This window comes from Diachasma alloeum, unplaced genomic scaffold (assembly GCF_001412515.2).
Source record: "Diachasma alloeum isolate Michigan unplaced genomic scaffold, Dall2.0 Dall_scaffold_00199, whole genome shotgun sequence".
Classification (NCBI taxonomy): Eukaryota; Metazoa; Arthropoda; class Insecta; order Hymenoptera; family Braconidae; genus Diachasma; species Diachasma alloeum.
In genome coordinates, this window is record NW_021680364.1 from 918,141 (window position 1) to 938,669 (window position 20,529).

At 37.1% G+C, this 20,529-nt stretch overlaps 1 protein-coding gene across 1 annotated transcript in view; it reads right to left on the reverse strand.

Annotated features, from left to right (window-relative positions):
• LOC107035632 (neurogenic locus Notch protein) overlaps window positions 1-20,529 on the reverse strand; it is a 217,522-nt gene that overhangs the window by 171,451 nt on the left and 25,542 nt on the right. The gene's annotated exons all lie outside the window — the stretch shown is intronic.

Consider the following 20,529-nt stretch of genomic DNA (forward strand, 5'->3'; position numbering starts at 1 on the left):
CCCCCCCCCCCCCAAAGCCATGCGAAATAAATAAAAAGTGGAGCGAGTGTGTCGCGCAATTCAGTTTTTGGCCTCTCATGTGAGAAAATATTTCAACGAAACAGCGAGGAGAATGAAGTCAGTGAACGAGAAACTCGCTGTGCGACAAGTACGACGGCAGCATCGCGCTCGCAAACGTCCAACTTGCAAGACGGATGAGATCAGTTAAACCAAACTGCCTTCGTGACAAATCCTCCGCTTCCTCTCTCGCAAAAGCCTTCACGCGTTCATCTCTCTCGGTCTTTCTCACTATTGAGGAGAGACCCGAGGGGGAGACAGAGTCACTTGGCTTGAGTGCAAGTGCGTGACAGACTTTGTACTTTTTATCCAGGAGTTTTTTTTCTACTCGCAATCCTCTCTCTCTCTCTCTCTCTCTCTCTCTCTCTCTCTCTCTCTCTCTCTCTCTCTCTCTGCGCGGGCCAATTTGAGATGATGATTTTTATTCGGAGACTGGGGGAACAAATTGGAGTTTAGCTAAATTCATTCATTTACTCGAATACTTTTCTATTCGAGTGGTCTATCTGCACTCGTTTGAATAGCTAATTATAATCGGGATTTAACGAGTGGAGGTGATTGTTATCCGCATTTTACATGCAAATCTTTGATTGGGAGAATTAATACTACGATGGAACTGATGATATTTTCTGCAATGTTTTTATGAGAATTTATTAGCGAAAATATATGTCGACTGTATTTTGACGACAGCAATTTTTTAAATTGTTTATGAAGAAATTATCTCTCTATACTGTAAAAATCCAAATCGACTTGTGGTGTTGAAAAATTGGGTTTTGAAATTAAGACTCGAGAATTAAGGGTCAGAAAAAAAAGATCAGAAACTAAGGGTCACAAGGGCCAAAATAAGGGTCACGGGGGTTATAATGAGGGTTGTAAGGGTCAGAATAAGGGTCTAAATAAAGGTCATGGTCAAAATGAGGGTCATGGGGTTCAAATGGATCACAAGGGTCAGATTAAGGGTTAAAAGGGTCCGAATAAGGGTCTAAATAAAGGTTCTGGTCCAAATAAGGGCCTTGAAGGCTAAAATAAGGGTCTAAATAAGAGTAATGAGGGTCAAAATGAGGATCAGAATCAAGCTAAATAAAGATTATGGTCAAAATAAGGGTCACAAGGGTCCGAATAAGAGCCTAAATAAAGATTCTGGTCCAAATAAGGGCCATGGAGGTCAAAATAAGGCTCTAAATAAGGGTAATTAGGCTGAAAATAAGGATCAGAATCAAGCTAAATAAAGGTTATGGTCAAAATAAGGGTCACAAGGGTCAGATTAAGGGTTACAAGGCACCGAATAAGGGTCTAAATAAAGATTCTGGTCAAAATAAGGGCCATGGAAGTCAGAATAAGGGTTTAAATAAGGGTAATGAGGCTCAAAATAAGGGTCAGAATCAGGGCCATGAGGGACCAAATAAGGGTCAGAATAGGGGTCTAAATAAGGGTCATGTGGGTCAAAATAAGACGCAGAATAAGGTTCATGGAGGTCATATGGGGGTTAGCGGGCGGAGCGAGCAGGGGGCGTAGCTCCCTAGTTGAATAAAAAAATAAATATTAAAAATATAAACCGTCAATTTTCTTCATTACTTTTATCATAAACAATTTGCAAACTTTAACTTCGAATTTAGACATAATTCGACATAAATAATTGAATGAAAGCCGAAAAAATGCATACGGAAGTGTAAACGAAATAAATAAACACATTGTTCCCCCCCCCAGACTAAAATAAAAGCGCTAATTGCTTTAATTCGCCGAGTAAATTGCCCCGTGGAATTGTGGCTTCCTTCCTGCACTGGCGCTGACACTAAATTTATTCACGTATGTACAAGCCACAGAACTCGTTCATCTTCAAACAATTCTCCATACTGAAATCTCGGTGAAATCAAATCACTCGGCAGTTTAATTACGAATTACGTGCTCGGTGCGGGGCGCGTAGATTTATCGCCCGAGGTGATTGGAAGGGGAAAAGGGCGGGTTAGACACGAGATATGTACTTCCAATCAGCGTGGGCGAGGATTTAAAACCCGAGTGGATGAGGATGAATCAAATAAAATAATTTCTTTTTGGCTTTTGGATCGCGCGAGATCTCTCGCCCACGTCATGCATAATCGGCGAGTTTTCGATTCGCCAATTCTCTCATTAAATTGACAATTACACGCCTGTTTCAGATATTATGATTGAAGAAATAAAGATAAATTGCGGGAGACGGAGAGATAATCGAGAGTGATTTTCGACGATTTTTAATAACAATTCGTAATTAATCGATTGATTGAAAGGAATTTTAATGCAAATAATTTATATTGCATCAGCGTCATTCAAATTTCATTTTGCAAATAATTTTTTTTGGAAACATTCCCTTATTGTAAATAAATAATAATGATTGTTTAAACATTTGAATTTTTTATGAATCAATTTAATTTCATATGAATAATTATTTATGAATGTTCTCCATTAGTTTATAATTCATTAGCTGAATTTTAAAACGTTTTCCAACAGTTTAAAAGGAAGATGAAAATTCAAAATTTCATGACAGAATAATAAAGATTTTTTAAACATTTAAAAGATGTCTCTTTTCTTCATAAAATCGAATTTTGCGAAATTTTCAAAATGCAGAAAAATTGTTATGATGTTGAAAACATTATTTTTGGAATATACCGTTAATTTACTCATGAATCAGGTCGATTTTAGATGAATAATTATTATTAATCTTTTGCAAAATTTTCAAAATCTTTCCCAACAGTGCAAAATGAAGAATTAAATTCAAAACTTCAACGTTTGAATAATAAAATCGAACGGAAAAAAATGACAGATGAATGACAATTTTGATTTCAATAATTGCATTCGATCAATTAAATCCATCATTCCCCCCAAATTAAATTTTCAAAATTTTCCCCAACAGTTCAAAATGAAGAATTAAATTCAAAACTTCAACGTTTGAATAATAAAATCGATCGGAAAAAAATGACAGATGAATGACAATTTTGATTTCAATAATTGCATTCGATCAATTAAATCCATCATTCCCCCCAAATTAAATTTTCAAAATTTTCCCCAACAGTTCAAAATGAAGAATTAAATTCAAAACTTCAACGTTTGAATAATAAAATCGATCGGAAAAAAATGACAGATGAATGACAATTTTGATTTCAATAATTGCATTCGATCAATTAAATCCATCATTCCCCCCAAATTAAATTTTCAAAATTTTCCCCAACAGTTCAAAATGAAGAATTAAATTCAAAACTTCAACGTTTGAATAATAAAATCGATCGGAAAAAAATGACAGATGAATGACAATTTTGATTTCAATAATTGCATTCGATCAATTAAATCCATCATTCCCCCCAAATTAAATTTTCAAAATTTTCCCCAACAGTTCAAAATGAAGAATTAAATTCAAAACTTCAACGTTTGAATAATAAAATCGATCGGAAAAAAATGACAGATGAATAATAATTTTGATTTCAATAATTGCATTCGATTAATTAAATCCATCATTTCCCTCGACTTCATGAATATCTGTGGGATACAGACTTAACCGTGAAGATCGGCACGCGCTCCGCCATTGCGTCTTCACAACCTCAGTTTTATATATACGTAGCCAGTGTTGACCCCCGCGGGTAGAGCATCCTTCCCAAGAGAACCGGTCGCAGGGTCGAGACGAGAGAAAACGGTAGTCATAATTCACTGGTGCTCGCGGTGGTTTGAGACCGATCTCGTGTTTAATAGTATTTGTATGTAACACACTGAGGTTAGGCTATGTTTAAATTTAAGCTTTTTTGTTTCTGCGTACGGACAGGAAACCGATCAGACTCGATGGAAAAACTGGATGATGCTACTTTCATTCTATTCCTATTTTCTCGTCTTTTGTATTTTGCCTCGCGGAGTAATCGGATGCCATGTGTTTGTACAATTGAAACTTGTATGGCAGAAATTATTGGGAAATGAAAAAAAAAGGCGAAGAGTTGGGTTTTGTGAGTATGTGTTTCTTTGTTGGGAGAATTTAATGAAAGAGCAGGTTTGAGGGGAATAATATACTATTGATGAATTACTATGCGTAACTATTGATACTTTAAATACTTTTCGTCGTTGAAAATTAAAAATTTCAGGGAAAAATCAATAGCAACTGCAATTTTCAGATTAATTATTCCGTGATAATTTATGGAAGTCAGGAAAATTCAGGATAATATACTCCTGAATTCTTAATTAATTGGAAATTCGAGGAATGAGCGTTACGCTACAACTTAGGGTGTATGTTCTTTTTAGAATAGGATACTTTTGAGAGTTCTGAATAGCCCGTCGCTTAAATAGTTGGAATCAACGTTCACCCGGCTAAAAAATTCGATTTTGACGAAAGTCGACTTTCCCCCCTGGAAAAACGGAAAATCTGACCCTTTGAAAATCTGAAAAAAAAAACTTTTTCAGTTTTCACTTTTTCCACATACTTTTAAGAGCTCTGGATAGCTCGTCGCTTAAATAGTTGGAATCAACGTTCACCCGGCTAAAAAATTCGATTTTGACGAAAGTCGACTTTCCCCCCTGGAAAAACGGAAAATCTGACCCTTTGAAAATCTGAAAAAAAAAACTTTTTCAGTTTTCACTTTTTCCACATACTTTTAAGAGCTCTGGATAGCTCGTCGCTTAAATAGTTGGAATCAACGTTCACCCGGCTAAAAAATTCGATTTTGACGAAAGTCGACTTTCCCCCCTGGAAAAACGGAAAATCTGACCCTTTGAAAATCTGAAAAAAAAAACTTTTTCAGTTTTCACTTTTTCCACATACTTTTAAGAGCTCTGGATAGCTCGTCGCTTAAATAGTTGGAATCAACGTTCACCCGGCTAAAAAATTCGATTTTGACGAAAGTCGACTTTCCCCCCTGGAAAAACGGAAAATCTGACCCTTTGAAAATCTGAAAAAAAAAACTTTTTCAGTTTTCACTTTTTCCACATACTTTTAAGAGCTCTGGATAGCTCGTCGCTTAAATAGTTGGAATCAACGTTCACCCGGCTAAAAAATTCGATTTTGACGAAAGTCGACTTTCCCCCCTGGAAAAACGGAAAATCTGACCCTTTGAAAATCTGAAAAAAAAAACTTTTTCAGTTTTCACTTTTTCCACATACTTTTAAGAGCTCTGGATAGCTCGTCGCTTAAATAGTTGGAATCAACGTTCACCCGGCTAAAAAATTCGATTTTGACGAAAGTCGACTTTCCCCCCTGGAAAAACGGAAAATCTGACCCTTTGAAAATTTGAAAAAAAAAAACTTTTTCAGTTTTCACTTTTTCCACATACTTTTAAGAGCTCTGGATAGCTCGTCGCTTAAATAGTTGGAATCAACCTTCACCCGGCTAAAAAAATCGATTTTGGCGAAAGTCGAGTTTCCCCCTGGAAAAATTCAAGATGTGACACTTTGGCCCTCGTGACCCTTGTGGCCCTTTGGCCGACTTTCCCCCTGAAATAATCCAAGATCTGACACTTTGGCCCCCGGTGAAAAAATTTGTTTTTCAGTTTTCACTGTTTCCACAATTCATGTTCTGATTTAAAATTCAAGTGGAGTAAAGGCTCCTCGTTTTTCTGCTGCTCCCTCAATTCCTCCATCAATAGTACTATTAAATAATACGAATAAAATACAATTAACCCATAATGACCCACAATCCCCTTCCCCCACAATTCACCTCCCCAACCACAATCACTAGAATGTATTTATACAATTCACCCATGTTAGCAAGAAATAATTATAAAATACCACTTGCAGCTGAATAAGGTGGACAAGCCAATTGCATAACATTGGAGGATATTTCACACACACACAGTGCCACCGTTGAATTTTTCCAACATCAGCGGGATACCTGAATCAACTAATTTCCTACCACTCCGCCGACATTTTCATTTATTTTTATTCCTCCCTCATCCACCACTTGTTTTCATTTATTTTTATTCTCAGGCATTTCGTCCTGACCGGAATAACCGGTGGGAGTAGTGCGCAAGGAAATAGTTTCTGGTTTGTAATTCCACGACAGAATAGCCCTCCCCGAGATCCTCTTTTATCACTTTTCGTTGTTTTTTTTTTATATTCATTATTTTTCCCTTCGGCTACTTTGCTTTTAGCCAGTGATATGCCCGGGCATTTTGAAAATTCACCCGCAATTTTCCCTCGCTATAAATAACCCGAGGGTTGCACTACTGTTTACACTGGGCTTCGAGAAACTCGTAAAATTCCAACAAACGATTTGAGGAATTTTTCATTTCAAGGGGAACTGAGACTCTCCGCTGCTGGAGTCGATCGTTTTGAATTTCGTTCGAGAGAAAATCACGTGAATTTTTCCATCGACCTCAACCCTCAGCATTGAACAGTCTTCAGTTTTACGATTTGCTAAAGCAAACCAGTTAACGCCCCCTTGTTTGGATTTCGTTGCGAGCGAAATTGCTGGGAGTTTCGCACTGAGTTTGAGAGCGCTGTTGCACAATTGAAAAAATGGTTTTACCGGGAGGAGCAAATAAAATTTTGTTCATACGTGGATTCCTCTCTGTCTTAGAGTTGCATTGTTGGAGAAAAAGTGAAATTCCAGGGACAGTTGATGAGTAGTTTTCAGGAAAGTGAGTTTTGAGGCGGTTTGAGGGGACAAAAATCATGAAATTTCAGTTTTTATTGAAAGTTCAAGGACGTTACAATTTTTTGAGCAATAAATAGTCGAGAATTCTTCAACTTATTTGCATTTTCAATGAAGAGATGAATATTCAGTACCAAATTACACTGAATTTTCCTCATTTCTACCAATTTTCATGAAATAAATGAGTAAAATTTACTGTTTTTGTTTTGAAATTTTTACTTTTGAATGAGGAAATTGAGAATTCTTCAGCTTATTTCCAGTTCCGATGAGAAGATGAATATTCAGTACCAAATTATAATGAATGTTCAATGAACTAAAAAATTCAAGAATATATCTACCTGAATTTTCCTGATTTCTATCGATTTCCATTAATTTACAGTTTTTATTTTGAAATTTTCAATTTTCAATGACGAAATTCTTTGAATATTTAGTGTAATCATAGTGTGCTAAAAATTTTCAACAAGTCCACCGAAAGATTTTGATAAATTAGTGCTTCTGATTAGCATCATCCCCAGAATGAAAAATAATTCACTGAATTCCAGAAAAAAAAATCTCTACAAATAAGGGCCAAAAGCCTCTTATTCCGATTAAAAAATCTTTTCAAAATAAAACCAGATGTTCCTATTTTCAAAACATATCAATTCAAGACTGAGAGTACACTAAAGACCTCTTCCCTCGATTCTCGCCTGAAATATTCCGAGAACAGCCGGCGATTTCCCTGAAACCTAGAAACTTTTTGTCCCTCTCCCAACTGAAATCACTCTGAAAGGATTAAAATTTCCACAATTCCCCGGAATGATCGAAAAATCCTAGCTGATTGCAATTTATAGTCCCCACACATGCAATTTCTTCTCTCCTATCGGTTCATTAAGTCCCAGCAACCCGCCCAAGATATTTTATACGTCCTCCCTCCCGAGACATTTCCCGTCGTCCATCAGGTGATCTCCACAATCAATGGATTTATGTATCGACGCCCCACGTAACAACAATCTTCAATTCCAAAGAGAGGACTGTCAAACACTCACGGATTGAGAAAACAAAATTAAACAAGAGTCAAAATGCACACGTTGAAGTGATCTTTTGTATTCACCTTCTGTATATTCTCAACATCAGAGGAGGAGGAGTAGGAGGAGGAGGGCAGGTCCCGTTCTGTTCTGTTCTGTCATTCCGTTGTACGAATAAAGGGTTTGTATTGTTTTTCGGTGGCCGGCCAGCCGACGTGACAAAAGAAAAAATAAGGAGGAAACAAAAACTCGGGAGTTTGGATCCCTTCTATTGTATTGTAATGGGCATTACCAGACATTCAGAGTGGACGCTTGAAGCAAGTCCTCTCGTGAATCTTCCCCCCGATCCCCATTATATCTCGCAACTTGCGGGCTCTTGGTTAGAGTTCGGGCGTTCGCTTCCCCCTCGCACTATTTTATTTTTCATTTCCATCTCTCATCTCAACATTTTTTTTTATAGAATGAGTGCGCGAGGAAGAATGGGATTATGCGAGGGTACCTGGATGTATCCTTCGTTGATCGGAAGAGAACTGCATATTGATGAAGTAATGTGGAATACTGTTAGTTTATAGCAGTGAATAAAAGATGATGAATATGTTCTTGAATGGTCAATTAATTGAAAATTCAGCGTCATTCGATGCTAATTTTTCTATCAAGTTATGCATTTCTAACGAGGGAATTCCGGGAAATTTCTGTGAAACTCATTTGATAAAAATTGTCACATTACATTGCTAAAAATTTTGGCTGAAATTTCAAAGAATTTGGTCATTAAAAATGCAAAATTGTATTCAAAAATATGGAAACTGTGACCTACAGTTCAATTATTCCAGGAAAATTAGTAAACATACGGAAAATTCAGGTGGATATATTCATAAATTTTTCATTAATTAAAAATTCAGCGTGATTCGATTGTAAATATGCCGGTTTTAACTAAAAACTCACGTAAATTAAGGGATTCCCGTTCTTTCGGCTGCACAAGAATACGGAAACTCATCGAATTTCCAGGGAAATCCCAAATTTCATGATTTTTCTCCTCAAAAATAGAATTTTATGACAGTCCCTTCAAAATTACGACTTGACTGTCAATGAAATTTCAGTGAAACTGTCACTTGATAAAAATTTCTAGATGCACACGGCTAAAAATTTTTGGCTGAAATTTCAAGGAATTTAGCATTTGAAAATACAAAATTTAATGGAGAACTATCGAAGCTGTGAACTACAGTTCAACTATTCCATGAAAATTAGTACATTATGGAAATTCACGTGGATATATCCATAAATTTCTAATCACTTAAAAATTCAGTGTGATTCGATACTAAATATTCATGTTTTGATTGAAAATTCTAGTAACTTGAGAAAATCCCGTTCTTTCTGCTGTTAAAGTATACGAAAATTCCAGTGAAATCTAAAATTCCATGATTTTTTCCTTAAATTAAATCCAATATCACTCTATTCACTGAATATAACCCGTTACTTCTTCCTCGGGTGTCATTTCACCGTCCGTACTATTTCATACTATGAATAATAGTGACAATAAAAATTGATAAACAAAGAAAAGAAGTGAAAAATAAAAATAATGAACAAAAGCCGAAAAAAAGGAATGAAAGAATGAGGAAATTGATGAACAAGGTACGTATAATGAGTACAGCTGACATCTTCCCACCAAACAGTATTTAAAAATCAGCCTGTACCTGTCCCAACAGGACTGCGACCGTTGGTTTTGTGCCCGGGGGGCGCGGGCGGCAGAGCGGCAGGACGAAATGAAACATCTGCCGCGGTGGGTATGGTTCGACGGTTTCCCCTCTACCTACAGCGGCCCATCTCGCTCTAAACACCACCACCTTGCACTACATTACATCGGGACGTTGCTCGGTGAGGCCTATTCCCCTCTCACTCCCCAGCCGTGTGCCGTCTACTGGCCATTCTAAAAACATCGGCGACGAGGAACTATGTGCACCGGGAGATACTGTGCGTGCCGGCATTCGAATCTCCGATGACTTCGATGCCTCTCTTCTACTGTTAAAAAATTTTCACGGAAGTTTCCAGGCTTTACTGTTGAAATATGAAACCAGTGACAGTTTCATTGAAATTTCAGGGGATTTTATCGTCGAAAATTCGTGGAAAATTCATGGGAATTTTAAATTTCAGTTAAATTGTTCCATGAAAATTAATGGAAACTGGGAAAACTCAAGCAAAAATATCGTTGAATTTTCAATTTTTTGACATTTCAGAGCAATTTCTTATCGAATTATCATGTTTACATTGAAAATTCATGGAAATTTCGGAATTTTCATGGTTCTTCAACTGAAAAATCAGGAATTTCCTTGAATCTTCAGGGAAACTTGAAGTTTCATAGACTTTTTTCCGTTAAATTGAATTCAGTGTCATTTTCTGGAAAATTCAGTTAAATTTTTTTAACAGTGTACGTGAAAACCAAGACTTGTCTCGGGATTTTTACGATTGCTGTCGAACCCGAACGATTGAGTGGACGAAACGGGTGGATTGGAATGAATATTATTTTGTATTTGTTTCAATAAAGTGGGAAAGAGACGAGTTGCTCTCTATTTATTGAAGAAACTTGGTAATTAGACATCGGCGTAATCATAAATTTTAAGTAAAGTTAAATTTTTGGAAGTGAATTGGTTAATGTTACTCAACAATTTTGAAATTATTAAATTAAGCATCAACTGAATATTCAAATTCTGAATTATTTTATCAATCGATAATTGAGTTCGCACTAATCGAAAATCCTTTTTGTGTCCAATTATTTTATTGTTTTTCAAATTTCAATGAAGATATGTAAACCTAATTGTTTAACCACATAAATTATTGTTTTCCCTTCTATTCTATGCGAAACCAAGTCTAATTTCCCTCTTTTATTTTCCGAACAAAATTTTCTAAACAAATATTTCCAGATTTTTTCCTCCTTTTATGCGATTAAGTATTTTAAATTATCCTTTATTCAAAAAATAGAGTAAATAATTGAAATTAGTAAATTTAGTTAAATTATGTTCCTCTACAATGCTCAGATGACTACAGAATGATAACGTCTTCATAAAAAAACAGTAGTAAACATCCCCATTATCACCAAAAATAAAAAAAAACTGAAGCAAAATCAATTTGTCGATAAAGATCGTCGAAACAAATCGATCAATCCGCCGACACATTCAGTACCCAATCGTTACTTAATTACCATTCATCGCGAGGAGAAATCAATCCATCATCTCTACCCGATGACCTGAATCGCGACCGGAAGCTCGTCATTCCCGAAAAAAAAGCTGAATAAATAAATAAAAAATTGCAGCGTAAGCCCAGATGGTGGATTCTTCGTATGTCGTGTCCGTGACAACGGGCAGGGGCCAAGTGGGCCGAAAATTCAGGAGAGACCTCATCACGACACCGACAGAAATCAATCGTTGCCCACCAAACTCGTTAACTGGAAGGATTTATGATGGCAGTATCCGTCGATCTCGTTAGCCCCGGTCCGACCACTTTTTTTTATTCATTTCGCTCTTCGGCTCTCCCTCACCTTTCTTACCGCAATATTTTCCGTCTCACCCGCTAATTTCAATCACACGTGTGGCAATAAAATCACTGCATTTGGTGTTGAAATATTGTAGAAGCGTGGAAGACATAATCTGACATATTTGGAGGGGAAATGGAGAATGAGAGTGGGTATTTATGTCAAAAGTTATCATCGCAGAAATTGGAAATTAAATTAGATTAACGCGATTGAGGAAAACAAGTGGGAAATTGCTTTTGTCGGAACATTCTGACAAAAAATGGGAAATTTCGGATTTGACGAATCTAATGTTTTTTTTTTAATAATATAAAACGGTAAATGCTATACGACAGAAGCAAAGGATGTGCAAAATGACCACTCGTGAGCAAATTTCCAATTCCTTTCCCCCATGTTTTTCTAAAAAATTGAGCATAAAAATCCACAAAAACCCTGGACAACACTGTTAGAAAATTACTCTTGAAATTTCAAGTGAAAACGCTTGAAATTTTTAACAACGACAAAGTTACATGAAATTTCTGTAGAATTCCTCACGAATCAGTTAATTCCTTGTATATTCAAGTAATTCTCGATTTTCAGGTTCATAAGGCACTGAAAACCCTCAAAAATTTTGAAAAATCAGGCAATACTCCTCTGAATTTCCAATCTACTGAAAATTGAATTGTATGCGATGTTCAATTTTCACGATAAGTTTGGAAATGCAAGCTTTCATTGAAAAATCAATGATCGTTTAACACGAAAGGCCCAATTTTCTTTAATTTTCAAAATGAATGAGAAATGTAGTGACCGTTTTCATTCGACATTGAATTCAAACTCACAGCATTGAAAATTCAGATGACGTTGTGACTGAAATTTCAAGAAATCTCTACCAGTGAATTCACGGACACATTTTATTCCAAGAGACGAGAAACCCTGAGAAAAAAGGGGGTGGGAAGACAAAGGCTGCCGACTAATTTCTCCAGGTTCTGCGATCGGAGCTCTCCCGCGTGTTCTAATGTGCAGACCCGCGTGTAATTACACCAACCCATAATTCGTAATTAATTGTAATTCTCGCGCGTACACTGGAAAACGAGCGAGCGCTTAATTTGCCCCCTCCCCCCCCCTGGGTATGAAACGGTAACGATACGCTTCCGAGATCCCCTGAATTACCCGAGAGCCCAGCGTCATACATCGAACCTAATCATTCAATCTCCCTGGTTTATTGTTTTTTCAAATTTCTTATTATCGAGAAGGAATTTTCAAAAGAACACGGGAGGAATAAAAAAAAACTCAATGTTGAAAAATAAATACTGTCGAAGGGTGAGTTAGGGATGTTATCGAGTATCATCTTGGCATGGTTTTTATCTACGTGGAGATCGCGCTACCGAGTCTCCTCGTTTATACTCTCGTTCTTTCTATATTCCCGGATCTTCCACCGGGCAAAAGGACTCGCCTTTGTCCTCACGCTACTCCATGCCTTTCGTACTATAATTCTTTTCACAATGTTTCGAGGAAAAGGTAAATACAGCCCTCCCTATTTCATATTAAATTGGACGAAACTTGCATTGTTGGAAATTTATTGAAAATTAAGCAATAGTTGCAGTTGAACTCTCAATATTGTGAAGTTGAATTCAATTTAAGATGAAATCGTGGAAATTCAGGATAATTGGATTTTCCGGGTTAGATTGTCACTGATATTTCAATGACATCTTGAATTTTCAGATTCATTGCGGAAATCGAACATCACATCCAAGTGAATTTTCCGTGGATTGAAAGTTCAGAGAAATTATTAATTGATGTTGCAAATTGTTTGATAATTTTCATCATGTGAGCTTGCAGATTACAATTCCATTGAGTACTCCAGAATTCAACTGATTTTTTAGTAACAAAATACATGAGAATTTCGGGTGAATGAGTAATTGTTGAAAATTTTGAGATTTTTACAAATTTATACTTGAAATTTCAGGAGTAATTTTTATAACAGCGTGCGGAATTTTAACGGATATTATTTTCTATGCAGTTTAGTAAATTGTGAAAACTTACATAGAATAAATGAAATTTCAAGGAATTTCGTCACTGAAAACTTGAAATTCAATGGAAAAATCAATGAAAACTGTAAATTTGACTTCAATTATCCCCAAAAAATTGCTAAAAATCCGAAAAATTCAAGTAAACCTATTTTTAAATCTGTGATCAACATAAAATTCAGTGCAATTCGGAACTGAGTGTTCACATTTGATTGAAAATTCAAGTAATTTTAGTAATTATCGTTTTTCCGCAGCTCAAAAATATCGAATCTCATTAAATTTCCATTGAACCCCGAAATTTCATGATTCCCCCCAACGCACCATTCAAAATAAACGAGGCACACAAAAATTCATAACAATTCCTTCATTCCTCGTCATTTAATCGTAAAAATTATTGGAAACCCGTAAAATTACGCCGCCCCAATGTACATTAACAATTACCAACTTATGAAAACTTATGAAAACGAAAATGTCGAGTCCAAATATTTGCCCTCCCACATCCAAATGATTTTCCCCCGATTTCTCCTCATGATGAGCAAGAGTAAACAGAGGCGCACGACCACCTCAGTCCATCAACACCCGCTTACCCGCTCGTTTTACCGCTCGCCATGCGTATCCACCGTAAAACTATATGCATGTGTGCATTTGGGTGCAGGGAGAATTGTTACGGCTATTCCATCACCGACACCGGAAACTAGGGGGGTCCGTGGCAGCCCCTACAGAACTCCCCTCCACTCAAACGCCGACACAGCCCCAGGGGCTCTCAACTCGTTCTGACAATCGCAATCTATCACGCGGACAAAAAAAGTTGGAGAAAAAATTACCGAACAAGTCGAAAAATCGTGGAGCGAACTCAATTGTCAGTACTTTTTCACACGATAACGGGGGAAAATGCGAGACAAATTATTTATCAATTATTAATTATTATTTATTAATCATTTTAATCATCTTTCTCCGTTGACCCCGGAAAATTTACTGAACGCGACAATAATATTTCATATTTTATTAAATATCTCATAAACTACTGAATGGATTTGATTTTTTCAAAAAAACTTTTTCGCAGTGAACAGTAAAATTTGCCACGATTTTCTGGGTAATTTTTATTCAACTTCTCTCTCCGTCCACAGCAATGTCCCATTGTACTTTATTCTCCGTTTCTTCTCGATCCTTTTTCTCCGTAATTTTTGAAGAAAAACACGGTATCGCGGAGGGGTGGGGCGGGGGGGGGGGGGNGGGGGGGGGGGGGGGGGGGGGGGGGGGGGGGGGGGGGGGGGGGGGGGGGGGGGGGGGGGGGGGGGGGGGGGGGGGGGGGGGGGGGGGGGGGGGGGGGGGGGGGGGGGGGGGGGGGGGGGGGGGGGGGGGGGGGGGGGGGGGGGGGGGGGGGGGGGGGGGGGGGGGGGGGGGGGGGGGGGGGGGGGGGGAGGTAGGGGAAAGAAGCCGGCAACAAGTTGCAGTTAATGCGCGTCGGACATACTCAGAGGTAGAAGTATACACGCCCCAACCACGAAGAACAATAGAGTTGAAGTACCCCGTAGCTTGGGTTATCCCTGGCTTTCGTGGTAAGACTGCAATTATGCAAAAGGACACTCTTAAAACCGCGAAGTTAATTAGTTCGGTACGCGAATCCGCACGATCTGAGGTTTTACGAAGCAACCGGAACGAGACGAAAATTATATTGCTTTCATATTCAATCTCCAACTAAATTATTTTTATCCCCTAATTGATGTAAAAATAAAGAATACTCTGATGATAAGAATGGGAGACGAAATAATGTGAATAATTTCACTGCAGTATTTTTTTTTGCAGCTCTTTATAAAAACTTGAGAATTTTGGGATGAAATTTTTGAAAATTTTCATCACATGAAATTTTAATGGATTTTGTAAATGAAAATTCAAAAATTCACTGAAAAATCAGGAGAAACTCTGAATTTTAGTTTAATTGCTCTATGAAAAATTGGGGAATATCAGGAAAATTCATGTGAATATATTCTTCAGTTTTAAATTAATTAAAAATTTTTAATTTCAGTGGAATCCAAATAAATAATAGAAATTGTGAATTTAAATTTTATTATTCTATGAAAAACTGATGAATATCAGTAAAATTCATGTGAATAAATTCTTCAGTTTGAAATAAATGAAAACTTTTGAATTTCACTGAATTTCCAGTGAAATCTGAAATTGCATAATTTTTCCTCCCAGTGATAAATACAATCTTGAAATTGTCGAATGAAAATTTTGATGTCTGAAGGAATGTACTCCAACACCGTGCGAATCGTCGCAAAGTCGTAGTTCCACCGTTAAAGGTCAGTCTATACAGGAGTATTGCATAATTAACGCCGATGCAAAGGTTTTATCCAGGATCATGAAATTAGAAAGGATATGTGTCCCTTGTAGCATTAATTCACTAATAACAGATGATTAATTGTACCTCCATTATCGAAATATTATTCGTTTCGTATTGAGTAAACACTTTGATACGAGTTTGTGGAGGGAACTGAAGGTCGGATTATTCCCTGTGCATTTCCCACCCAGAAATATGTCAAAGCACGTACCGGCGTCTCGCACCTGCCGTTGACCCATCCAACATCTTTTTTCCCTTTTTTATAACGCTCTTTCTTCGGATGCTTGATGGAATCTTTTTTCATTTTCTTTGTGAAGTGTTGAAAATGTTCAATTTTGAATAGAGATATTTCCTACAATTTTTTTTATCAAGAAATTGTTGAGATGAATTGTTTACGCTTCGAGAAACTCAATGCGTGGAAAATTCCACATTTTTATCATTTTGTTTATTGAACAAAAATTATGAAATTAATTATGAAATTATGAAAAATTATGAATTATCCTCTCCGTGAAGAGGATAATGACGTCAGATGTCACCGTCAGATGACCCCCATATGATCCACATGACCCTTAACTTGATCCTCGTGACTCTTATCCTGACCCTCATGACACTTGTGACCCTTACTCTGACTCTCATGACTCTTATTTTGATCCTCATGACCCGTTATTTGATCCTCGTGACCCTTACGACCCTTAATCTGACACTTGTGACCCTTATTCTGCTCTCGTGAACCTTATTCTGACTCTCATGACCCTTATTCTGATTCTCATGAGCCTTAATTTGATCTTTGTGACCCTTATTCTACTCATGAATCTTAATCTGACACTCGTGACCCATATTCTGACCCTCATGACCCAAATTTTCATCACCAGAAGTCGATTGGATTTTTCATAATGAAAAGAGATAACATATTTATGATGTTGCATCGTGATTTTAGAAATATATCGCTTTTTTTCAATTTTTGATTAGATTTTTTTTTAATATGACATTCTAAAGTTGCATAATATTCAATAGAAATGGCGCAAAAAAAAACAATAGAATTATTTCCAATAGACTTATAGAGTTTAAACAGAAATTCCGTAGATTTTTTAAATGAAAGTGTTAGATTTTTCTTGCGTTTTTTTTAACCTGACAAAATGTACAAATTGCATTCTCTTTTCTATTTTTTTTCCTGTTGTGTAGTTGGATTTTCGTCAGCAGGGGGTTTAGCCCCCCCAATGGGGGCTGCGCCCCTCAGACTCCGCGTTCAAAATTTCTCTTTACGCACAAGTGATGAAAAAGCCATTTAACACTCATAATCAAACGAAAGAAAAAAAAATCCGGAAATTACGTTGCTCCATCTCTCGTTGACATTCGTCCCCCACGTGTACAAGTTGAGTTCTCAACCCATTAATTGCACCCAACGTATGAAAAAACAAGCGCACAAGAAGGTGAGTCTTCACAAGTGCTCGCAAAGATGATGATATTCCATACCTAGTGCAATTATCTCTTCCTACGTTGAACGTTGGCAAGACAACGATTCGTTCTCCACTCGTAATAGCCCCAAGTTTTTCAGTGTCTGTTAACTCCCCCTGAATAACACATTTACTTTTCCCAACACGTAATATTGAGTGGCTGGATGATTCGTGTATGTTATGCGAGTAGTTTACATTCCCCATTTCCATCCTGCATCCTCGACGGAAATAGGAGAACATTTGGGTGGACTTATTCCAATTGCCTTCTCAGAAATTTACAAATGCATCAGCAATTCCATATTTGTATTTTTTCCCCCCCGAGGATACAATCAGATTTTATCAATTTCTCCTTATTCCGAGTCATCAGAATTCAAATGCTGACACATACTCGTGACATATTGTTTTTCTAAAACAATTTATCCATTAGAAAAAAACAATTATTAAATTTTTTGTGTCTCCACGTGAATGTAACCGACAAAAGAGTCATTCCAAGAGGCAGTCCCCCAAAAAAAAAAATCCAAAATAATAGGTTACCCACTCCCCATTCCCATTTCTAAACTTTTTGCTTCCGACTTAAGTGATGACAATTATCCAGACTTATCGTTGCGGGCGAGAATTTCGTGGAATCTAGACTCTAATAATGGTACCTTATTATTTTTTACAAATAGTCATTGATTCTTCTCCCCCTCTTTCACCGTAACATTCGGGGTCAACTTCTGGTCAGCTCATAAATTCCCAGCTTGTCTCCGCTCCCTCACCCCTTGCCATCCTCATTGTCCCTCTTTTTTTATTCCCATTTGTATCATATAACCCTTCTATGCAAGCACCCAGGATACATCCCAATGGTATATACCGTAGGTAATTACGGTAGCCGGTTAACTATCCAACTTGGTTGGAAGAATAATTAGGTACATGGTAATGCCGAACGATCGACTGTGTACCCATGCTCGCCTCTCCTATTCTCAAGCACTTCTGCTTGCACTTTTACCATTGAATGGAGAATTTAAAAATTATTTATAATGACCAGAGACGTCCCCGTCGCCATTATCCACCCAGATAGCGTCACGTTATTGCAGTCTGCGCTATGGCCCTCTATTAAAAAATAGGGGAAAGATTTTTGGTCGGCAATATATTTCGCCAAGCACATGCTAATAGACTTGGGATAATTCAAGTTTATCTTCGTTTATGAATAAAAAATTCTTATTTTTGTATAATATAAATGTAAAGTGGATAAAATCATGATAATGTTATTAATAATAATAGCAAAATTTATGTATTATGTGTAATGTATTATTATTTTATATATTTTATATATAATTAAGTTTTTTTATTCACAAACTAAGATAAATTGAAGTATTCTTAAGTCTGGCGTAGGCTGGGCCACACTGTTAGAAAAAAATTATGATTTTCTATTCGTTTTCAGGGAAAAATGGAACTGAAATTTACAGTTCTCTTTGATTTTTCCACGAAATTCTAAATTTTCTATGGCGAAATTCCTGATTTCACTAAAAATTAAATTTCTTAGCACCAGAAAGACGAGAATTTTCCAATTTACTTGGGTTTTCAATCAAAATGTCAACATTCAGTACAAAATTACACTGAATTTTCAGACTTTCCTGTTTCCCACTAATTTTCATGGACTAATTAAACTGAAATTCACAGTTTCCATTAACGGTCATGAAATTTCAGTGGAATTACAGTATAAAATGCAAATTTCAAACAGATGTACTGGAAATTTCAGCCCAAAATTATGAATTGTTTGGATAATTGTTTCACGTCTGCATGTGTCACAATGTTCAAAAGCCCGACCTTGGAAAGGAGCTCTGGGGAGTTTTAGGCGCCATCAGGAAGGGGGCACCCCTCGTTTTTTTTTTGGCAAACCAGTCCCCGGGAATTTATCCGCTACTAACCGGTCTGAAAACAGTCGACCCTTTCTGCGAGTTCCCCCAGGAGTTATCGGTAAACACCTGGCAATCGATAGTTTGTACAAAAGGGGTTTAAAACGGACACGTTGGGGAGTCATTGGACAGAACGAAATCTTGATAGTAAAGAGTGGGGCAGAACGGACCGGTTTTTATTGTAAAAAATTCTTATTATTTAAATCCCATCAAAAATTTATTTAATCATTCATTTGACGTGAAAAATATACTTCATTATTTTTAAATACAACTAATTTAATCGATATAAAACATTTGTCTCGTTGCCTGGAAGTCAAATTTATTTCTTTATTTTAAAACATTCACAAAATATTATAATCAACTTTAAATTGTTGAATGTTTTAAAAAATCGCCAAAGCACTTGGATATCCTCAAATATCTCCGGACGAAACGATGCGATTGGGCTAAGTCAGGTCTCATTTTGAAGATATTTTTTTGAACTTCAAAATGAAAGAAAAATGGTCTAATTTCACTCTGCCGATCTCCAGTTATTGGCGCTTAAAACCGATTTATTTTTCATGAATCAATAATCCTCTTCATTCACAGCAATAATTCCTGTAATTCTCGTAATTTCTATTTTGTCATCATAAAATTACGTAATACAAACATACAATAGAGTAAACATATCACCTATTCATGACATTTTCCCCGCTAAATCGACTGGAGTGCTCCCCTCCCTACGTATTTCCCCAGTAAACAGGAAATTTCAATTTCCCCCGCAAATTCTATCCCCGAGAAAATGAGACGTCTCCTTGTGTCACTTCATTCATACGACACTCTGTATTCAGTGTATTTGCAGCTTTCGTGTCTTGTCCCACCTCGCAAGTAATCATTCACGAACAAAAGGGCCCTTTTGTTTACCGTTCATGAGATATCGCGTGCCCCCCCCCCGGGCCCAACTAGCTTTTGTGTATCTTTCGATACACAGATGCGGAATGACGAGAGAAGAGAGACCTTCGCACAGCCCGATATGTCCACATCCGTTCCACAATCCACGTGAACTCTTTCTTACTTTTTCATCTGTCTTCAATGGGGTTTTCGATGTACGATGGGGGCATGAAGATAACGGTAACGGAACTGCTGATGACGGGGGTAGGGGTGGGGCAAATTATTCGTTCAAGTTTTTTTTTAAATAACAGCTTAAGCTGTTGATAAATAGACGACATAATTGTTCTATTCAACGTTTGTATTATATAATTGGCTGTGACTATTCGCACCATTGCGTGAATCACTCCCGTACACTCCATACACTCCACGCATACGTGAAGTTTGTGTGTTTCACGCAGCCGAATTTTCATACTGCTGTGTATTTCACGCAGTTGAAGTTTCATACTACTGTGTGTTTCACGCAGTTGAAGTTTTATACTACTGTGTGTTTCACNGTGTGTTTCACGCAGTTGTATTTTTATACACCTGTGTGTTTCACGCAGTTGCATTTTGATACGCCTGTGTGTTTCACGGAGTTGAAGTTTTATACACCTGTGTGTTTATACACACAGGAGTGTGAAATACACAGGGGTATCTGAATACGACTGCGTGAAACACACATTGAAAACCCAAGTTGAAGACCCGAGTTTGTAGCAAAGATGTCAGACAAGATATGAATGTTTTTTTG